The following is a 23,057-nucleotide window of genomic DNA, read 5'->3' on the forward strand; positions in this document are numbered from 1 at the left end:
TGGAGTTTTCCTTTTAGAATGCAGGCAATATATGAAGAAGATCAAAGACATAAAGCCACAAATGAATATAATTGATGCTTTTTTGAGAATTCAGATTGAGAAGACCCTTTGACTTGCAGGACAGCGAGACTACCCCATTGCTATCAGACCTCAGCTCTAACACTACACTTACTAGAGATGGGTGAGTTACTTCCCCAGCTCAATCCTCGTCTGTAAAGTGGGGGGATAATAGCAACACTTCTCTCAGAGGTTCATGATGAAGACTAAATGAGAGCATGCATATAAAGCGTGCGAAAGAATGCCTGGCTCAGAGTGAGGTACTATGAATCTCCATTATCATCACTGTCATTGTTACCATCTATGAATGGATTGTGATCTTAATCTGGTATTCACAGCTTCCTGGAAGCTACGATAGTGATGAAGATGATGATGATGATGATGATGATAGCTAACATATACTGAGGCTTCCTTATTCAGGCCCTTCAGCATCTTTCAGCATTTTCAAAAGCCAGCCAGAAACCATCCTTTTAGTTGCCGTGGGGAATACTAGCTAATAAAAATGTCAAGTCCTTTGCTTTGGCTCTTTTGATACCAATTCGAGGTAGTCTAGCTGATCACTTTGGGCCAGTCAGAAGCTGGGAGTGGTACATTGGTGTGTTTGGTTAAAATAATGAAAAAGAATTATTTTTTAATAAATAAAGTCTGGTAAGGGGGGAAAAAACACACAAGCATCTAGTAGCTGGGAGGACAAGGCTAAAGAGACCCCTGTCCGTGAAACAGCCTGGGACCCAGTGCTTACATAACGCCGTTCCAGGAGCCGCTTTGCTCATGCACTCCAGGGGGAATAGCGGGGATTTTAACTCCTGACACCAGCTGGTTAAACTGTCCCTCCCCTCATGAAAAACAGCACGCAGAAAGCACAGGCATGTGCAAGTTCACAGCAAGGGAACCTGGCTGTCTTTCTAGAAAATTAATGACCTCTGAAGCAGAACTAACCCTTACCACTGTTACCTCCCCTTTCCTGAAACAGGCTCCTGTGCTTTGCGGGTGTCTGAGGATGGCTCTGTGGGTCTGCTGCGTTGAGACCAGGGGCCTCCCTGCTCCTGAGTGCCAGTCTGCCGCCCGTCTTTACCTGCTGACCGAGTGGGCGGAAGGAATGCCTCTCACCAGCTCATAATGTAGGGGGCATTCTCTCAAGGCCACCTTCCAGAATCTTCCAGTTCTCCCTCATCAGGTGAACAAGAACCTAGCTCCACGATCCTCCAGCTCCTTAATTTTCCCTCATAAACTGAATTCCACCAAAGCAATGTTCAAACGGGCACTGTTCATGTGAGACCACAAGCAACAAGTCCTCTGTATTCTACTCGTTCACGCCTTGATTCATACAAATATTTAGTGAGTATGTGCTATGTGCTGGAATGGCAATGGAACAATTGTTTCAAGCATTTTGTACACGGAACTACACCCTGGTCCCCAGAGTTTGAATCAGTGAACTAACAGGGGCCAGTAGAAAGACTCAGTTTTGTAAATACTTATTGGGGGCCTAATGCATACATGGAGCTGAGCTGGACAGTCAAGTTGCAGGGATTAATACGATGAGGTCCCTGACCTTGACAAGGTCATAGCCTAGAAAGAGAAATGTCTCTGCCTATAGCTAATCACAATCATAAATACTATAGGAATGTATGAATAAGACACTGTAGGCCTAGAAGGAATGAGTTAATTCAACCAGAGAAGGTATCTATCCCAGATACGGGAACATTTGAGCTGGGTTTTAAAGGTTGAATAGGTGTTCATCAGGCTCAAAAAGAGGGAAGGGCATCCCAAATAGAGGGTAATGCATGAACAAAAGTAAGCAGGTTTGAAGCTTGGAAGATCAATTTGTGAAGGGCCTTGAAAGCCAGACTAAGGAACTTTAGGGACTAATTGCAAGAATGGGACAGGGGTGATAATGTGATCAGATTTGTAAAGAAGACAACTCATTCAGGGGAACTTTGAGAAGGAGTTAAAGAAAGAGACTCGAGGCTGGGAGGTGGTAAAAATGTTCCCATGATGCCCTATCCTTCCTCAATGTGCTCTCTGTGACCAAGTCCTAAAGCCATTGATAAAAATGGGCCAGACCAAACAAGAACACTTCCGCCAATCCCTGGGTAAGGAGATGCCTTGTAAGAAAAAGAAAACACATGGAGTTTGGAAGCTCTACATCAGAAGTGGCAAATATGGGTCAAAATTCGCCCTTGGGCTTGTTTTATTTGGCCTGAACAAGATCTTCTTTCAGTTTGAATTAGGAGCCAGAAATCGGACTCTCTGAGATACAGCGTTTCAAACAGAGAGACAGCCAGTGCAAAGGCCCCAAGGCAGGAATAAGCCTGGCATGTCTGAGAGACAGCATGGAGGCCAGGGTGGCCACAGTCTAATGCAGCAGGGAAAGGAGCTGGTCAGAGGCGGGCAGGGGCCAGATCACGTAAGGTCTCAGAGACTCTGGCAAGGGGTTCAGATTTTACTCTAAACGGGATGGGAGACAGTGGAGGGTTTAAGCAGTGGGGGGGGAGGGGGGGAGTGATCTGACTTTGGCTTGTGAGTCTCACTCTGGCTGCCCAGAAGAGGCTGCAGAGAGGCAAGGGTGGGAGCAGGGAGGCTCATGAACAGGCCCAGCGTCCAGGCAAGAGATGCCGGTGACTGACAGGTGGCAGCTAGGGCAGAGGTGGTAAGGAGTGGCACTGGGGATCTCTTTTGGAGGTGGGGCCTGCAGGCCTCGCTGGTGGATTGGCAGTCAACAGCCCAACCCTGGGCCAGATGGCAGGCTGGGGGGAGGGGAGCGTGTGGCAGCCAGTTGGACAATCCGCCTCTGTCCCATTGCTTCAGAGGGACAGGAGGCTGCGTAGGGTGGGGACTTAGGCAGAGGCCAAAAGGCCAAGGCCAGAGTCTCAGGGCGGCTATTGTCCGGGGCCAGGGATGGGCCCAGAATCCACGGAGCTAGTGGAGTGCCATGCAGAGCCAGGGAGGCAGCAGAGCAGTGGTCTGGGAGTAGGGCCCCCACTCCCTCCCAGAACGCAGTGCGAATTCTTGCTTTGTTTTGCTCCCGTCCTGTTCTGTAATTATAGAAATTAACAGCGATTCGCTTCAGACTGCAATCATTCTACTCGCTTTTCTTTCTTTCTGAAACTGCGGTTCAGGAAAAAAAAATTAATATTGGGTTTGGCTTCACTCCAAGAGGAAACAGAATGCAGTTTATTCTCTGCTTTAGGGGGAAATGCTAGGCTTAATCAATTGGAGAAGACGTTATCGAGCATCTGTTGTGCACCCAGACCCATGCCAGCTCCTATCAAGGGAGAGGAGCCAGCCTTTATCGAGTACCTATTGTGGCCAGGCATTCCACAGGTTCTGTAACATCCACTCCTCATTCCATCTTTGTAAGCTGAAAGCAAAGTCACCCTTTTTGACAGATGAGGAAGTTGAGGTTGGCCAGCCTGGGGCTATTAAGTCTCAAATTGCTTAGTAATTCGGGGCCTTGTTACTCAACGTGTGGTTCTCTGAGGGGCAGTATTGGCATCACCAAGGAGCCTGCTGGAAATGCAGAATTTTGCTCCCCCCGCACCCCCTCCAGACCAGGGCATCAGAAGTTGCATTTTAACCAGATCCCAGGGATTCCGGTGCACATGGCAGCTGCAGAAGCTGTAGGGTAGGGATGACCCTGACTATTTGACAAAGCTTGACTCAGGGGCTAGATATTTACCTTGCTTGAGTCTCAGTTTCCTCATCTGTAAATATGAACCCGTATACTTTCACAGGAATGTTGTGAAACTCTGAAGTGAGATGGTGCATGGAAAGAAGGGGGAAAGCAGAGGGCCTGAGGCACAGGAAGTGCTCAATCAATAGCAGCTTAGAGTGTTACTCAAAGAGAAAAAAAAAAAAAAAAAGGCCACGGATGTGCTTTGTCACAGAAAATGTTGTAAGAATGTGAGGACCAATTAATGGCTGATGATCAGGTGCAGGAGGTTAGAGGGAGGTGGGGATTGTGCAGGTGGATGGCAGGTGCTGCGGGCAGCCTTTGTCATGCAATGCTCCCAAGGTCAGCAAAAGCTCCCTGGAAAAGGTGCTCTGATGGAGAAGGGGCAGCTGGACAGGGTCTCCAAGGCCTCAGGCCTCAGGCTTGAGCACAGTCTGATGGTAAGGAGTCAATCTTTGTCAGAGTGCAAGCTGCAAGCAAAACGGACAGGTGCAGGCCTAGATGGTAGGCTCTCATCCTTGGGCCCTCAACCAGTAGGGATTATGAGGCCTCCCGTCTGGCCCATGCCACACCTGTACACCTGGTCTGCACTAGCAGTGTACAAATGAGAAAAAGGCCCAGACAGGGCTGGGGGCTGGCTCAAGGTCACACAGCACGTAAGTGGTACGATCCTTACAATCCTTCACCATCCCACCCCAACTCTTGGCCCATCAAGCTTACTCAAGAGATGAAGGAAAGCAGTTTCACATCTTGGCGCAAACCCTTCAGCTGCCTCAACATACCTGAGTTAATTTGCAGACCCGGATACATTTCTCAAAAGCATTTACTGAATGCCTACTCTTCACAACATCCCAGTGTGACTTTCAAGTAAGTTACTTATTTTCTCTAGTGTTTGTTTCCTCATCGGGAAATGGGGCCAATATTGACCACTTCACACAGTGGGAGGACTGGATCTGAATTTTCTAGCACTGTGCCCAGCAAGTGCTAAATACAACAAAGCTAAAAAGATTAGTCCTATTTTGCAATTGATGGTACTGATGCTCAGAGAGGTCAGATGAGCTGCCCAAGGTCACATAGGATTGAACCCTGGCCCTCTGAATCACGGTCCAGTGGTATCTGCTCACCCAGCAGGTGCCTCCCAGGCACTGGCCTGTGTGAAATTCTCTGAAGCCTTTAGATGTGGCCCATGACCTACCTGAGCCTGCCAGCTGGGTTCTGGATGGGGAGAAATGTGACTACATGGAGATGAGTTCACCTGGCATCACAGCCCTAGGACAGTCGAGAAAACAGAGATTCCCATCCTTCCCCTCTGCTTGCTGCCTCTGTGAGCCTGGAAGTCTGGTTTTCTGGGCGCCTCCAAAACCAGAATGGAGGAGAAGGCTACAGGATACCCTACACCAACAACCAGATTGACACAAATTAGCTTTGTAACTGCTGAAAGCTTAACAGAGCCATCCAAAGGTTAAATGAACCCCAGGAGCCATCGTTCTTTCTTTGTGGTTGCATACCAAACAAAAACTAAAATGAAACAAAATCCCCAACTTTTCTTTAACAAAGAGGAGAAGAAAGGGAGAGCTCAGAGTGTAGGAAGGAAGTGAGCTGGACACTGACTAGCAGGGCCTCTAAATGTCTTGTGTGTATTAACTTGCTATTACCCACCCCTATTTTACTATGGATAAACTAAGGCGCGGAAAGGGAAACTGAATTGCCAAAGGTCTCCCAGCTAGGAACCAGGAGGGTTAGACTTGAACCCAGCAGCTGGGCTCCTGTGCCCATGCTCTTATCCACTCTACTCTGCTGTCTCTAGTGGGGGTGCGTGTGGAAGCCCCAAGCCCCATCTCTGGTATGTGTACAAGTGGCTAATTTCCAGCAGGCAACTCCCTCCAAGACAAACCCCCACAAGGATAAGGTCTGCTGCTCTTTTTAAGAAGCCCAAGAGAGGCTGCTGGCACTAGACCCTCTGAGCTCTGGCTGCGGGAACGTCCCATGGTCCTATTGGGCAAATCCTGCTGGTATCCTGGTAGCCAACAAGAGGTCACATGGGATCCAGGCTGAGCAGCTCTCACCAGGTCCCTGAGGCTGGGGGCTCTAATTAGAGTCTCCCAGGAGGCAGCCAGCTCCAAGGGGTGGCAATCCCCTCTGGGAGGCCCAGCTCTGCTCCATCTGCAAACATTGCCTGCACTTGCAGCAGCCCAGAGGTGTGGCCTTAGGACCCATCTGCAGAGAGAGGGCCTTTCCAGGGACTGATGGGAAAGGAGAAAGTGCAGACACAGTTTGAATTCCTCGATCAATGCTTAAGCTAGCTGTGCGATCTTGAGCCAGTCCCTTTCCCTCTCTGTGCCTTGGTTTCCTCCCATGTGCAAGGAGAAGAGTTGGACTCTGACTTCTAGTGCCGTCTTCTGTCTTCCAACCTCATTCTCATCTCATCCTGCTTGTCTCGCTCACACAATCAGTGGTTTGCAAACATCTGTTCAGGCTCTTAATTGTCTGAAATGTCTGACTGAGCACCTTGCTTTGTCATGGCAATTTTCAGTCCAATCCAATCCGCATTGACTGTGCACCTCCAGGGAGCCAGGGCCCACGCTGGGTGCAGGGAGATATGAGCTCTCAGGACAGCTGGTAGATGGGCCATGAAACCAACGTCCACATGGTAAGTTCTGCAGCCCTAAGAAGGAGGGATGGCACCCTGTCAAGGGGGGCTGGGTTTAGGCAAACACCTGGGAGAGGATAGCATTTGGGCTGGTGGAAAGGGAACAGAAGAGAGACATCTACACTAATAAAAGAGTAAGATACAAATTGACCATACCTTCATGATGCCCACCAGCCAATCAGGAGTGAGTATGCAAATTAACCCAACAAAGATGGTGGGTTAACTTGCATAGGCAGGCACCAAGCGGCCAGAGGCGGGGCTGGCATTCTGCACTGCCCCAGCTGCTCCAGGCCTCTGGGCAGCATGGGAAGGTGGAAAGGCGGATCCGGGCTGGAGCGAAAAGGCAGCTCCAGCCCGAGGGAAGGTGGTGCCAGCAGCCAGGGGAAGGAAGGCCCATTCTTGCACGAATCTTCATGCATCGGGCCTCTAGTTTTTTTATAATCACAGCTACCGAAGCAGGACTGGAATCCTTGACTAACTGCTTCTGGTCCATTCCAGGCAGAGAGAACAGGGCAAAATGCATCCTGTAATTTGAGATGGTGAGGTGCCTAGCTTGAATCTGGGGTGATTTAGGGATCATGGCTGGGGAGATGGCCGGTAGCAGTAAAAGGCTTTGAATGCAGGAAAGGGGGCAGGTGCTGTATCCTGTAATAGAACAATGATCATACGGGTCATTTATTAAGTGATTATTATGTGTAGTGCATCCATGGTTGATCGCATTTAACTCTCACAAAACTCCACTGCACAGATGTGGAAAATGGGGCTCAAGAAATAAAGCAATTTGCCCAGGTTCCAGGTCCAGGAGGCAGCAGCTTGATTCCAAAGCCCATGCTTCTATTGCCCCTTCCCCGATGTGAGTATTGGGGGAGCCGGGGGCCACTGGAACCTTGTAGGTGGGGAGATTTCCTTGGATGGTGATTTGGCAAGAGCCTGGCAACTGTGTGGGTAAGTGGGAGGGAGTGGGAGCATAGGGCCTGAGCTGGGACCATGGTGGGGGCAATGGGGAAGGCCTGGTCACTCTATACAACTTGGCTTCTCTCCTGACTCATAGCAAACTAATCCTTCTGTCCTATCTCCCCACCTACACGGTCTCCTCTGTACGAATAGCAGCTGGGTCTTCAACTGCTTCTGCTTCCCCCAGCAGCTCAGTGCGAGACACGAACATGCTCTCCTGAATGCCCACTCTGGGCCAGCGACGTTGTTATTACGAGTCCTCAAGAAATGGCTGTCCTGGAGAAGGAGGCACCATCTCCAAAGCAGTGCTGGGCTGGCAAGTGTTGAATGAGGAGCTCTCATGAAGGCAAACAAAAGGCCGGATTTGGGGTGGCTGCTGACTTCTCTGGTGTGAATGCTCCCTCCACAGACCGGTTCCAGGTACCACCTCAAGGTCACAGGACTGTGAAGAGATGCCCACACTCTGCGAGTGGGCTCTTGATTGATTCCCGTGAGGAGAGCTCCAGCTACCAGTTCCTGTGGGGGTGCAGCTGGAGGGAGGGGATCAGAGCCCTTACGTGGATGCTGAGGAGTGGGGAGCAGTGAGAGAGAGAGGAGGGGGAAAAGAGTGTGAAGGAGGAGGGGAAAAAGAGTGTGAAGAGAAGAGAGAGGAAGACAGTAGCGGTGACAGGGGAAAGGGCACAGGAGGAACAAGGGTCCTCTGTGATCTCAGTGAACCTTTGGGAGACCCCCAGGAGGGAGGGAGTCTACATTTAGCAGTAAGAAACCTGTAGTTGGAAGAGCCCAAGGTCACAAGTAGTTGAGGAGCTGAAACTGAAACCCAGGTTGAAGGTCCTCCCCACTGACTTCCTTCAGTTGGTTCCAGCGGGACTTCAGGGGGCCGCCCATCAGTCTCGGCCTTCCAAGGAGGGCCCGAGGCCCTAAGTGAGAACATTCCCTGAGCCAGGCACAATGGGAGCCGTAGGTTCTCAGTCTCCGGGCCCTCACGGTCCTGTTCCAGGTTGCTTCTTTCTTCCCACCTTCCTTTGCCCTGTGTGGGGAATTCTTGAGCATTTCCATCCTAGGGGATGCCTCTGAAAAGGCCCTGGGCTCAACAGGCCAGAAAGGATTAATTCAGATCAGAAAACAAAAATGACCTGATGACCACCAGGCAATTTTTGCCTTTTACGAAACACTTGTAAGAAAACCAGGGGGTTAAATAATAGATCTCTCTCGTTCAGGATATTGAAAGGCTCTGAAGGGCATTGGGATAAAAGGCCCATTAAGATCTCAGATTTGGGAAAAAGAAAAAACGTAATGCTGCAGCGTCTGGCTGAACTAAATGGCGATCTCTAATAAATCACACACAGACACACAGCCCCCGGGGAAAGCGGACTCCGTGCCACAGATGGCACTTCGATGACGGTGGCCCTTCACCTCTCCACAGCTCCTCACCAAGCGTCCACACCTGGACTCCATTTCCTCCTCTCAACACTCTGCCGGCTTTATCAGCCCCATTCTAGAGGTGAACACCCTGAAGCCCCAAAAGATAAGCTGTCGGGACCAAGATCACACAAAGTTACAGTAGGAACTACCAGGGATCTCAAACTAGTGGCCTTCAGGCCACGTGGGTCCCGCACGTGTGTTCGGTTGAGTGGTATCAGCCTAGAATTTTAAAATTTGAATTTCCATGCTTTGTGGGTACGTGTTTTCCAATTTACTGCAAGTCCCACCATGACTGTCATCCTGTCCCTGACCTCTTCACTCATTTCTCTGACCTGCCTGGCCCTCAGTGGTCGTTGAGTTTGCAGTCTTAATACACACGGCGCAATCTAGCCACTCCAGAGCGCTCTCTAAATGGTAGAAGAAGGACCAGGTTAGTGTGGACCCTTCCCTAGGGGATACGCAAAAATCTTGGTGGGGGGTGATGTTTTCAAAATCACACTCAGTATCATAATTTTATATTTGGGAAACAACACACCCTACTGTTATCTTAATGTAAACTCGGTTGGATTTAAAAAAAAAAAGTGGAGAGAACTGCTTTAGGATCGTTTGCAAGAATAAAGAGGGCGTGTATTTTCAGTCGATTAAGGGTCAGATTCCAGGGTCTCAATTATTTCCCAAAAGAGAAAGCTGATTTTCTTTTTAAAAGACTTGAATGGATGCTCACCTCAGCCAATGCATCTGTTCTTGCTTCATTCACTTTGCTTTCCAACAGAATCTTTATAGTATGAATCCCTCCTTCTTTGTAAAGTGAAACATCCCACGTAGCATGAATAAACTACCCATTTGGGAAAATGGGATTTTTACTGAGCAAATATTCTTAAGTTCCATGCACAATAAACAAATTCAAGGGGTATTCAGAGTCTTATTTGTCATGAGTCATGCCAGGGGCAGGCAGAACAAGGCAGTGGTTAAAGGCACTGGCCTGAGGGAAAGAAAACATGGTTCTGAGTCTCAGCCCAGGTGCTGTGTGACTGAAGGCTGGTCACCAACCTCTCTGAGACAAAGGTGATGATATCTACTTTAGGGCGGCTGTGAGGATTAAATGGGAGAATACGTAATGGTTAGTAGAGGGCCTGGTACATAGTCAATGCTTGGGACCTGGCAGATATAAGTCACCTGATTAGGTCTAGTATTATTTGTTTTTTTATGGCTGTGGGAAAAAGTCCTGGTTAGAATGTCATCATTATCTTAACCTGTAAGGCAATCAATGCAAGGGAATGGTGGGAGCTACTGGGAGATGCTGACCAAAGCAAATTCTCAGAGCAAATTGTTCATTAAACGTAATTCCCAAAGTGGACATGTGTACCTATTCTGTAATTAGCACATCCATCCAAATCCTGGTTAAATGTCAACTGTCTTCTTTGTCCCCCGACCCCTCGCCTGCCTGCACCGGATGGACCCATCGGAATCCGAGGTCTCAGGCTCATTGCTTCGCCCGTACCTGTCATCCAGCCCCAGGGTGGGCAGTGGACCGATGGCCCTCCCTCTCCGGGAATACAGAAACAGGTTGCTATCTCTGGGGGTGGACTGGCCCAGACAGGTTTGTGGAAACAAGCAAAAATGGTTGCTTTCCTCCAAGTAATCAGGACCCCAGCTCTCACTGTTGCTCTCACTGAAACAGCCAAATGCTTGAGCCCAGCACCCTCTTTCTGCTTCCAAAATGGAATGGGGTTGTCTGCCAGCTCGTATTACATCTGTGCCAGCATGCAAATGATGAACTTGGGGTTTCTCAGGGTGTTAACCCCGTGCTCTCCAATCCCTGATTAGGGGAGTAAATATTTGAGCCATTTGTGCAGGAGAGAGAAATGAAGAGTGTGGGTGAGAGTGTTTATTTTCCAAAGGGTTTGCAGCGTGGAGTCATTTAGATAACCAGCAGAGAAAACACAATTTCCCCTAGTGTGGTTTACACATAGGCTTTTAAGGACAGTGCATTTGTAGGGAGGTGCATCAATCATATTTTCCAAATGCAAAATATTTGTGCATATTTTTGGTGACGGGGAGCTGTTCATTCTGATAGTCACCAGCCTGGGATGAAGAGCCTGTTCCTTATCATTCTTTTACTGACTTTAGCCATCTTCCAACCCCACAAATCAGAAGCAATGCATGGTTGAGAGCAGACGAGCTGGACCCTTCTCCTAGCCTCTCCTCTCTGGGTAATAATAACAGCGACCAGTGATTGAGCTATGCCCAAACGTGGGGCTTGATGCTCTGCCTACCTTACCTTAGTTGGTCTCACAACAACCAACTTGGTCTGTTCTTATCTCCATTTGGCAGATGAGGACACTGAGGCTCAGAGAGGTGAAGTGACTTGCCCAGGGTCACACAGCGAGGGAGTGGGAGGAAGGGCTTTGACTTTGGCACCAAAGCTGAGGTTTGGCACTACCTGGCTACACTGTTTCCCCCTTCCTCTTGTGCTGGAATTGTTGCTCCTGGCCATCAGGTCTCCACGAGCACTCTCCTTAAGAGCCTGAGCGAGGCCTGGGTGCTCTTACTGCAAGGCTCAGAGCTGTTCCCCTTCTGGGTCCTTACGCCACCCACTGCTCTCCCTGTCACAGAGTCCCTTTCCAGCCTTTCCCTCCCCAACCCCAGGCAGTAGTTTGGGGTTTAAATCCCAGCTGCAGCCAAAACCGGTTTGGCTCAGTGGATAGAGCATTGGCCTGCGGACTCAAGGGTCCCAGGTTCGATTCTGGTCAAGGGCATGTACCTTGGTTGCGGGCACATCCCCGGTGGGGGGTGTGCAAGAGGCAGCTGATCGATGTTTCTCTCTCATCGATGTTTCTAACTCTCTATCCCTCTCTCTTCCTCTCTGTAAAAAATCAATAAAATATATTAAAAAAAAAAATCCCAGCTGCACCTTTGGCCTGCTTGTGTGACCTGGGGGAAGAGCCACTTCACCTCTCTTCACCGCACTTTGTGCCTCCATGAAGGAGTGAAGGTGATGGGTCCCTTTCTGCCAAGGTCATAGGAAGGATGGAACTAGACAAAGCATGTTCCCTCACACCTGCCCCCAGCCCCACTCGCCCTGAGCATCCTTTATGGGGAATCTCAAATCCGAGACACAGTCCCCTCCGCTTTCTCGCTCGCTCCAGCAGCTCCCGAATCAGCATTCAACACACATCACTCTGCCTTGCACAACGCCATTATCTCCCGAGGACACAGGCTCCGTTGCCACAGCAACCAGAGTCCTTCCACCAACTCTATTTAATAATTTCTCAACAGCGGAGCTGGGCTGGCTTGGAGCAGGGGGAAGAGCACCGGGTTAGGGGTTAGAAGCCATGGGTCATGGTACCTGTGGGCCTAGGACTTCTCTCTGGGCCTCGGTTTACCCATCTAAAATGCAGAGGTGTCTGAAATGGGTGGGTTTTGTGGCTTTCTCTGGCCGAGAAAAACCTGAGAAATAGCTTTTGAGGTCCAGGAAGTGTGTGTGTGTGGGGAAGGGGGAGAGAACCAGAGCTACTGGAGAGGGGTTGTAGGTTTAGGGACATTTCAAGTCCACAGGAAGAACCAGCAGCTGCCTTTGGTGACTGCATTCTCTCCTTCGGCCGACGTGCCTCCGTAAAGTCCCTGTTCAGACGCTATGCAATCTCTGGTGACCCACCACGTTCAGGGCTGCAGCTGGTTAGGAGACATGGTTTTTCTTGCAGTCATCACAGCTCTCACTCTACCCAATTTGCAGATGTGCAAACCGAGGCTCAGAAAGGGTAAGGGGGTTGTCCATGGTTGCCTGGCCACCCAGGAAGGCCGGATTGGTGGTGCCTAGAGAAGAGAGTCAGTCCCCTACCCTGTCCCTCTGCCCCATTCAGTCCACGGCTGATCTTGTTCTGGCTCCCACCTGGGTGGCCTCTGGCTCTCACTTAAGTACCTACTATGTGTCCTCTACTATGCTGGCCACTGGAGACACAGAAACATAGCATTCCCACTCCGAGGAAATTTACGGCTTTGACGGGGAGTAGCTCTTTGAAGCAGAAACACCACCTGGTTTACCTGATTTACAGTAGGGCCTGGTACCCAGTAAGAGCTCAAAGTTTTATTTGGTCCAGTTGTTTGCCCACATCTGTTCCTGAAGGTAACTTGTCTAGATCCCCCGCAGAGGTCTCTAAGAAAATCTCCCAGAGTAGCCATTTGTGTCTCCAGCTCCAAGGAGCCGCTGCAGACTCTGTGCTGGGAACAAGGCAGACGTGAAGGAGGCTTTGTGACTCTTGTCTGGCTCCAAGGTCAGGGAGGAGGTGGCTCTGCCTTGGCCCGGGGTGATGGCACAGCTTATAGGCACAGCCATGGCAGCCCAGCAGTGCTATTTAACTCTTCTGGGCTGGCATTCTCACGTAATACCCATGACATAATTAACAGTGCCACATCTGCTCTGTCATTACTGGCATTCACTGCCATTGGAGAAAGGGCTCTTAGCTTCCCCAGTCATTAGTCTCAGGAGGCTATTACGGGGGAAATGGAAGAGGAAGTGGGGTGTGCGGCCTCCCTTCCTCGCCTGGGCACCGGGAGCAGCCCATCGTCCTATCCAGTCCAAACCTCTTGGCTTTATGGACAGAGAACGCCAAGTCCAGAGAAGGGAAGGACCCTGCCCACGGTCCCCAGCGGGCTTGAGGCCATCAGACTGGGGGCTGCTCTCCGCTTCCTTCTTGGGTCTGCAAGCCCAGGCCTTGGGGTCCCGCAGACCCGGATGTGTGTCCCAGCTCCGCCACATGAAACAACCGCACGAGCTCAGTGGGCCTGTTTCCTTGCTGAGGATCCCGTTACACGGCTTGTGAAGTGCCCCACTCAGGTCCTGGCTGGTGTGGCTCAGCTGGAGCATCACCCTGTGCACCAAAAGGTGGCAGGTTCGGTTCCCGGTCAGGGCACATACCCAGGTTTCAGATTCGATCCTTAGTTGGGGTGCATGTGGGAGGCAACTGATCAATGTTTCTCCCTCACCCTGAGGTCTCTCTCTCTTTCTCTCTCCCCTTTTCACTCCCCCCTCCCTCCCTCTCCTTTCCGCTCTCTCTAAAGTCAATGGAAGCATGTTCTTGGTGAAGATTAAAATAAATAATAAATAAAGTGCTCCGCTCAGTGCCTGGCTCACAATCAGAACTCAAAACTGGCGTTTGTATGTATCTGATTATTTGGGGTCACCATGCTGAACCAGCCTGTTAAAGGTGTACATGTAAGACATGCATTTAAATTCCATCTTCACAGAATCCTCTTCAATAAGCCTCCTTCTTCCCCATCCACAAGCCCACCTCTGTTTGTTAATCATAGGTGGGTCCTTGACCTCAAGCTCCGGAGAAACATCCGACATGGGAGCAAAGGGGTTCAGGCTGCAGCACAGGACGGAGCACACACAGAGCCTGGGGAGCCAGTGGCCTTTGTTCAGTCTGCTGGGCACCTCGGAGCTCGCAGTTCCACCTCCTTGGCCTCAGGGTGGTCCTCCTGCTGATGGGGACAGTAGCACCTGTTCCCTAGCATCGTTCTCACCAGCCTCAGGCAGCCCAGGACAGGTGCCCAGGAGGCTCTCCATAGTTGGTGGCCAGGGCCAGGCTGGCCACACAGACACATCAAACCCTCGGGTGTCCCTGCCTCCCTCATCACCCCAGAAGTAAGCTCCTAGAATTTGTGATATTTCACAATCTTCAGCATGGGTAGCATTTCAAGGCCAAGGGGAAGGTGCAATCATTGCCAGGCTGAGTGGTTTCCATTCCATATTTCTTCCCTTCCCTATCCTCTCATCTGGGCAGGGCTCAGCACCACACAGCCCATTCCTTGGCATGGTGGTGGTGGTGGGGGGGTCCCAAATGTTCTGAGGCGCATGTCTGAACACTTCCCCACACCTTCCTGGTTATCAAGGCCCTTGGATCCTTCTAGACCAGTGGTTCTCAACCTTCCTAATGCCGCGACCCTTTAACACAGTTCCTCATGTTGTGGTGACCCCCAACCATAAAAATTATTTTCGTTGCTACTTCATAACTGTAATTTTGCTACTGTTAATGAATCGTAATGTAAATATCTGTGTTTTCCGATGGTCTTAGGCAACCCTGCTAGCGGTTCTCAACCTGTGGGTCGCATCGCTGTGGGTCAACCTGTGGGTCAACTTGAGAACCGCTGCTGTAGATCCTAAGACCATCGGAAAACACAGATATTTACATTACGATTCATTAACAGTAGCAAAATTACAGCTATGAAGTAGCAACGAAAATAATTTTATGGTTGGGGGTCACCACAACATGAGGAACTGTGTTAAAGGGTCGCGGCATTAGGAAGGTTGAGAACCAGTTCTAGACGATCTTGCGGGGTCCCTAGCGTTCATTTTCACCCAAACACATCTAGATAAGCACACTTGTGCACTCACATGTGTGTCTGAGGAAGTCATCCCTTCCTTGCCCCCCACGTCCTGCCACCACTGGGGGCTCCCTGACCAAATGAGTACACTTCAGACCCCAAACTCTGGGTGTGGCCGAGGACGTGTTAGCCTCCGGCCAGAGCTCAGGTAAGATGCCATAACTCTTTTCTCCTAAACCTCATGGCTGTGTCTCCCCACACTACTCTGCAGTCTCCATCCTGTGCACTTTGTGCTCTGCCTCCTATAGATCTGGGCTTGTCTGGGCACCTTCTCAAGGGGGTACCTCCTCCAGGGGCTGCCTGGTGAATCTGGATCTGGGTTTTGTAAAGGTGCTTCCTATCAGCTGGAAACCAGAGGTCTGTGGTAACAGTGTCCAGGGCTTCCTGAGTCTCAGTTTCCCCATCCAAAAGATGGAGATAACGGTAATAACAACATTATTTTCACTTGGAGCTCCCAGGATCGTTCCACGCTTCAATGGAGAACGCACTCAATAGAATTCTACATAAATGTTAAGTGTGCATTTACTCAGGCAGTGTGCAAAGAGCCTTATTTGAGTCAAGGTCATTCTGATTTGAGCTTTATGAGAAAACTAGCTTTTAAAAAAAATGTATATTTTTATTTGAGAGAAGATTCTGCTCCAGGATATCAAGTACCATATTTTCTTCCCCTAGAATACTTCACACAGGATCAAAAAAAAAAAAAAAGAACAACTACAAGAGCTTTTTTTTTTTGTTTCCGGTGGCACACTAATGTCCAGGAACCTATCTCTATATATAAAACCCTAATATGCAAATAGACCAAACGGCAGAACAACCGAACAACCAGTCGCTATGACATGTGCTGACCACCAGGGGGCATGCGTGGAACATGGCGGGCGTTGGCCACGGCGGGATGGTGGAGCAGGTGAGCGGGGGTGCCAGACCAAGGCGGGGCGCCGGTCGCTGTCATCAGGGCGAGCCCCTGGTGGTTACTGAAAATTCTTTGCTCCTGCGTGCCACGGTCCCACCCGGTGCTCGTACCTGCTGCTGGCGCGGCCCCTCTCACATCCACTGCAGGCACGAAGTCACTGCTTGCAACCGCTGCCACCGTCAGCGGGTGCGAGCGGTGGCTGCTGGCCCAAACCGCCCCTAAGGCTTCTCCATCTTCCCCTGCTCCTGAGGGGCAATCAGGGACGGCAGCCACCGCTCGCACCCGCTGCTGGAGCTGGCCCCGCTGCACCTGCTGCCAGTGCTGGTCCCACTCACACCCACTGCTGGCGTCGGCCCCAATAGCACCACGCCATCAGCGGGTGCGAGTGGGGCTGGCACTGTCTGCACATGGGAGTAGCAGCGTCTGGAGCAGGGCTGCCAGCAGACAGGGGGTCAGGGGGCCGGTGGAAGGGGCCGGGTGGGGGCGAAGGATGGGCTGAGACCCGCTCCTGTGCCCACCGCAGCCTCGCGGCCCACAGTTCCTTCCAAGGTGCACGAATTCATGCACTGGGCCCCTAGTGTATATATACTAGTAAAAGGCTAGGCAACTGTCCGACCATCCAACCATCTGGTAGGTATGACGTGCACTGACCACCAGGGGGCAGACACTCAACACAGGAGCTGCCGAGCTGCGGTGACTTGGCAGCAGCGGTTCTTGGGTGACGCACCCCGGAACCAGAGAGGAGGGAGTGAGATTCCACCTTCAGCCGGGCACGGGTTATGTTGTTGCTGGGACATGGTAGGCCCTGAATCTGCTTTACTGCCGAGCTGTGGTGACCACAGATGCCCTCTGAGCCACAGCGCCGCCCCAGGTGCAGCTAGCCAGGGAGGGACCGTGGGAGGTTGGCTCCAGGGCGTGTCTGGCCCCTCTCGCCCAGTCTCGCCCCACTGGCCACCTTCTGATTAATTTTCTTTCAATGTGCGCTGGGCCACTATTATTGTTACAAGCACTAAGTGCCAGCAAATGGCAATACTGATACCTAATATTACTGCTCACTTCCTTGTGGATGCTGCCCTCTCCCTGCACAGAACCTCCTTACCAAACAATAAGGCCAGGAAAGCTACCTGCTATCAATGTCTTTCGGGGCATCTTTGACTTTGAATGTCCCTCTGGCCAGAGCTCAGTTATCTCAAGAGCTGGCATGTGACACTGATCTTGCAGACACTATGCACTGGACAGGTGGGCAGAGCTGCAGGTCACTGTCCGAGGCAGCATCCTCCAGCCTGGCCTGTGTGCCAGGATCCCATCTGGCCCTGGGAGCTGGGGGCCCCTTTTGCCAAGAGTCAAGCCCAAGAGGGCCCTTGGACCCTGAATGTGGCTCGTTCCACCTAGCCACACATCCCCTGCTTTCAGAGCACCACAGCCAATCGTTCTGCAAGACCTGGCCTCCTTGTAATTTCCAATTTGTGAGAAATGTAAAAATAGAAGGCCATTCGCTGCAGGCAGCCTGCATCAAATCGGATGCCACTTTCGTGTCATGTCTGATCACGGTAAACAGAGCTGATGGCTTTGTCGGCCGTTCTCTGGCTTCCAGAGCAGCGAGAAGCTGATGACAAATTGGGGGACACCTAAGAATGAAGGAAAGATGGCGGGGTGCACAATGTCAACACCAGCTTTAAATGAATTTAAAGTTTAGGTTACAAATATGTTGTAATAGGCTGGGCACCTGAGTGCGAATTCCAGTTCTGCAACTCAGCAGCTGACGGATGCTGGGCACAAATCCATCATGTCTGGGCCTCACCTTCCCCAGTTATTAATCAGTGGCTGTCAAGCCATCAGCCTCTCAGAGCTGTGGGAAAACTCCACTGAAAAGGAACGGGGAAATGCTTGCTAACTGTGCCGCTCCTTGAATGGGGAGTTGAGGTCCGTGCTAAGTGACAAAACCAGGGGCTTTTATGTGGTAGGTGAGTTGGGGCTCCAGGGCCATTTAGAAGCCCAGTGAGGCTGCAGTAAGCACCCTAACCTCCCTCTTGTCTGTTTCTTCATCTGTACAGGGGCAATTCTACTACGTGCCTCATAGGGTTTTGTCAAAATTAAACGCAATAATATAAGTAAAGTACACAGCACATCCCTTGGCAGATCACCAACTGTTAGTTATTATTGTCATCTATGATATTGTCATTGGAAAAATATTGAGTGGGATTTTTTTCTTGTTTATGATTGAATCCCGAGCCTGCGCTGAAACATCACAGCTTGCATTCACACCTACCCTCTATGCCAGGCAACCCTTGTCTCTGCTGTTAGCTGGCTTCCCACTCACTCCCACGTCCCCCTCCCCTCCTCCTGAGGGCTCCGGGTGAGCTCCGAGGGAACATGCTGGAGCACATTTCCTGGAAAGCCTTATTTTTGGGTCCATTATCTGGCCTCCTACCCTTTTCCCCTCTCAAATACCACTGTTTCCCCTCCAGCTCCCAGTGACCTTCAGAGAATGAGGGAAAGGTGACAAAAAAGGCTGCGGACACGGGGCCCCTGTGAGGAGCGAGAGCCGAGGAATGCTGCGGGGCAGTGGACAAACGTCTGATGATCGATCTCCTTCCCGAGAAGGCTGCTCTTTGCAACTGGAGTCAATTCAAGGTTGATTTCATTGTGCCAATGGCTGTGTTCTGCCTACCCTTCTCTGGGCACAGAGAAGCTGGGGTGGATTGAAGGGGCAGTTCTGATGCAGGCAAAGACAGGCCTGAAGCTGGGCACACCTCGGGCGGGGTGACAGGGACAGGCTTGGGCATCCCACCTGCTCCCAAGGACAAAGGGGATGTATGTCGGGATATGGGGCGCTAACGGCGGCAAGCAAGGCTTAACAGATAGGGGTTGACACTCAGCGTGTGCTGCATACACGAGCCACAGAGGGGGGATAAGATGTGTCCAAATTCCAAGTGGTTTGGGTAATCTCTATCTCCACTGTTAGGAAGTGTCTTTATGAGATGGTGAGAAGCTGCCTGCCACTTATGCTTCATTTAATGTCGCTCTTAGCATAAGCCAGGAAGGTAGAGGAGCAGCTTGATGGCAGGCCTAAGGGGCCTCACTGTCAATCATCGAATCCCGACCATCCCCTAACCACATCACTTTAGGGAGGTGAAAACCTAGGCCTAGAAACTCAGCAGTGAGGCAAGTGTTGGCCGGGAAATGAGAAGAGCAGAGTTCACATCCCCGCCCCTCCTCCTTCTAGCTGTGTGACCTTGGGCACGTCACTTCCCCTCTCTGAACTGCAGTTTCCTCACCTCTGCATTGGAGGATTAGAACTGTACCTGCTGCACAAGGCTATTGCAGGAATTACAAGCTGGGCACATTGGGAGCTTTCAATACTCCATTTCTTCCTTTCAGCAGGGACGAGAACTTACTCAAGGTCACCTGGCCGGAAAATGGCAGCACCTCAGCTCAAAGCCAACCCATCCAGGGCTCATTCCTGGTTGTGGTCTCAGAAGCTACCTTTTTATAGCCTTCCTGGCCCCATGACACTAGAATATATGATAGGCAGGTCCATGCTAGGGCTGTCATCACCTTCCATCCATGCTGGCTAGAATAAGACACGTATTGAGTGCCAGCTGTGTGCTGGGCCACACGTAAACAAATTCATAGCCCTGGAGCTCCTGGCTGCCAGGCATGTGCAATCCGGGGAGCAACAGAGCTGGTGTGCTTCTTTCGGCTTGGATGGACTTGGTTTTTTGTCCTTGTCATTACCCTCTGAGTTGCCTACTCCTTGGCCTCTAGAAGCCTCTCCCAGCCCCACCTGGAGTTCCCGAGGGACCTACTTCTCACCAGGCTTCCAGCCCCGGCATGGAGAGTCACACATTAGAAGAGGGTTCCTGCTTTCTCTCCAAAGCAGCTGCCCCTCTCCTGTGTGGTTCTCAGGGATCGCCTCACTCCCCGGATGCTCCACCAGACAAGCCAAGCCGTGTGTCCCGCTGAACTCACTGTTTGTCCTTCAAGGGCTGGCTACTGAGCCAGTGCTGGGCCGGAGAGAGAGCGCTTCCTTTGTTTGCTGCCTGCCTTACAATTTATTTCTGAGGCTAAGAGGAGGCTCAGCCATTTTGCCCTGGTTGCTCTGGGAAAAGGCCCCTCCCACTCCTCGCTCCAAAGAGAGAGACAGAGGGTGCAAGAAGCCTTAGTCCCACTGACCTCCTTTGTTCTGGAATTTGGGAGTTGGGGTAGTCTTTTCAGACTCCATTATGAATACATTTTCCCCGAAGTTCCCTAAGACAGGAGCGAGGCAATACCTAGCACCCAACACCTGCGCTCCGACCAAGCACCCACCTTGTGTGTCACAGAAAAATGAAGGTCAGTTCCAAAGTCTATTCACGGAGTCCGACAGTCTCTGACTTTGAGGGTGTCACCAAAGCTCAGAAGCCATTTATTCAGTGCCTCCCCCCAGTTCTTCGCGGGGATGAGGCTGAGCTTCCTAACAGAGGAAGCTGAAGCCCCAGCTTCCCATTAGGGAAGACATGGGGGTGTTATTTGGTGTTTTAAAATCCAATTTTTCTCATTAGGGTTCACATCTATTTTGGGAGAATACTAGCTCAGACCCTCAGTGGGGGCTGGCAAGTCTGAGTTCCTTGTCTGAAGATTAAGCCAAGCTGTAACAGGGCATCAGTGGTTGCCACTGTGGGGATGTGGGGTACATGGAGACCCGATGGTCTTTGCCTAGGGGTAACCACAGCAGGCAGTCGCCTCTTCTCCCCCATCCCCAGGCAGGAAACGCCAGGACACAAGGCAAGGTTAGAGCAGTCCCGCGGTGGCAAGGGGACACAGTTCTCTAAACCTGGGGTGCAGCCGCCTCACCCCACACCCCCAGGGAACAGGAGTGCGGAGAGCAGCAGAGCTTGTGCGCGCTCAAGCCCAGGCTGTGGTGTGCTTTTTAGCCAGCATTTCTTGAGAGCTGGAGCTGCCCTGGGGTTGGCAGGAGGTGTCCCATCCCCAAGTTGCTGGCCTCCTTGGCCCTTGGAGAAAAAACTGAGGGGCATGGATTTATCTCTACGCAGCTGACCCTGAGCCAGAAAAGTGGCGCCCGGTCCCCCAAGCATTCACTCCCGGGTCCCCCACTAGGGAATGGACGCGACGCTTCGACGGCTCCAGCATAGTCCCACGCCAGCCCGGGAGTCCACGGGGCCCGTACAGGAAAAAGGCATGTGATTCCGGTGACTCGCCCGCGAGCCCGGCCCCCCCACCCCCCGCCCCGCACCCCGCGGCGCTCCGAGCCTCCCGGGGGGGGGGGGAAAGGCCAGTGGGTGCATCGACGGGCAGAGCGGCGCCCTGGCTTGTTCGTGTGGCCCGAGGCAAGGTGCGGGGGTTGGCATCTCCGGGTGTCCGCCCACCCCGTCGGGCCCGCGGCGGCGGCTCGGGGGCCCCCCCGGCCGTCCAGGTCTCTGCGCCCCGCGCCCCGACGCCGGCCGTCCGTTCCTACCTGCGGCCGGGGCTGCGCTGCCCGCGGCGGGCGCTGCGCTGGCAGCTCGGCCACGCCGGTGAGCTCCCGGCTCCGGCCGCGCTGCGCTCCCGTATCCGTGCCTCCTCGGCTCCGCGCAGCTTGCCCGCAACCTCGCCGCTCGCTGGGTCTTTCGAGGGCGGGCGGAGGAACGCGGGGAAGCGGGGGGTGGGGGAGCGCGGCGGCGGGGCGGGAAATGGGGAGGGGGCGGGGCCGCCGCGCAGGGGCCCGCCCACCCGGGGCGGGGCTTGGTCCGCCACTCCGCCCCCACCCCGTCCACCTCCCCGCAGCCCCTTTCCCCTGGCCCGGCTGCGGCCGCCCTCCGGCTGCCCCCGCGATGCATCGGTCAGCAGCCCTCGCCCTTTCCCCACCCCTTCTCCCCTTCCTTTCCTCTCCATCCTACCTCTTTCTCCCATTTCCCCCTCCACTTCCCCCCTCAACGTCTTCCCTGCTTCTCCCCGCTCTTTTTCTTCGCTCTCTCGCCTCTCCCCACTTCCTCTCTTCTGTCTGGCTGGCTCCCCTCTCTCTCCCTCCTCTCACTCTTTCCTTCTCCTCCAGTCTGTTGCCCTCTTCCCTACTTTGGCTTTGGGGTCCTCAGCCTGTCTTGATCGCAGCCTCCCAGTCCTTTTCAACATGGATTGCTCTCTTGGGTTTTCTCTTTCCGCCTTGCAGGGCTGCTTCTGTTGGTCTGTCCTCTTGGTTTCTCTGTCTCTGTGCCCCTGGTCTCTGTAGGTTACAGGGCCCTCAGTATGGGTGTGGGGTGGGCTCCTGCCCCTTCTCTGCACCCCCCTAGCCTTCCCGCCTGTTACAAGGGGAACACAGCTTCTGACCTGGAGCTAACAGCCTCTCGAGACCAGGCTGGGTGTGTGCATGTGGTAGGGAGGGGAAGGTTGGAAGGACGCCCTGTCTGCTGCCAGGGGTTGGTCATGGAGACACAAATGGCTGTGTGTGTGGATGGACAGATGGATAAACAGATGACAGAAAAGGAAAACACAGCCTGGAAAAAACACCCAGGGATGACGGCAGAATCCCAAGACACTCTCCTCTTTCTAGTTCCTGAGGTTTGACGGATTGTCCCAGAGAAGCCTTTCTCCCAGCCAGTCCCAGTCTAGTGCCTAAGGACTCCTTCCCTTCCCTTTGCCGAGTCCTAACCACTTCTTCCTTCCACAGATGCTCCTGGGAGTGGGGTCATGACTGCATTTCCCTCTGGGTCTCCTAAGGACTCACAGAAAAGATTCCTTCTCTCCAGCCTGGATCTACTCTTCATCTCCTCTCTCTGTCCCCAGGGCTGGCATTTGCTGATTGGCTTCCCATCCCCCCACCTTGCCCCACACTCTGATCATCCATCCTGGGATCCCACAACACACAATGCTCCCCATACCACAAACATGAAATCTTTATGTCTTTCTTGACCCACCCATTCCTTCCCCCTCACTGGTCACCAGGGCCCTTGTGACCTCCACCAGTTCTTCACATACATAATGATTGAGCTCCTTCTACTTGCCAGGCACTGTCCTAGGCTCTG

At 52.2% G+C, this 23,057-nt stretch overlaps 1 protein-coding gene across 1 annotated transcript in view; it reads right to left on the reverse strand.

The window, feature by feature from the left end:
• Window positions 1-21,653, reverse strand: part of SLC6A1 (solute carrier family 6 member 1) — a 43,977-nt gene extending 22,324 nt beyond the window's left edge. Inside the window, exon 1 of the mRNA XM_008152073.3 lies at window positions 21,515-21,653. The gene's annotated coding sequence lies outside the window, so the exon portion shown is untranslated. The remainder of the gene's footprint in view (window positions 1-21,514) is intronic.
• Between the last annotated feature and the right edge of the window lie 1,404 nt (window positions 21,654-23,057).

Source organism: Eptesicus fuscus, chromosome 18 (assembly GCF_027574615.1).
Source record: "Eptesicus fuscus isolate TK198812 chromosome 18, DD_ASM_mEF_20220401, whole genome shotgun sequence".
NCBI lineage: Eukaryota > Metazoa > Chordata > Mammalia > Chiroptera > Vespertilionidae > Eptesicus > Eptesicus fuscus.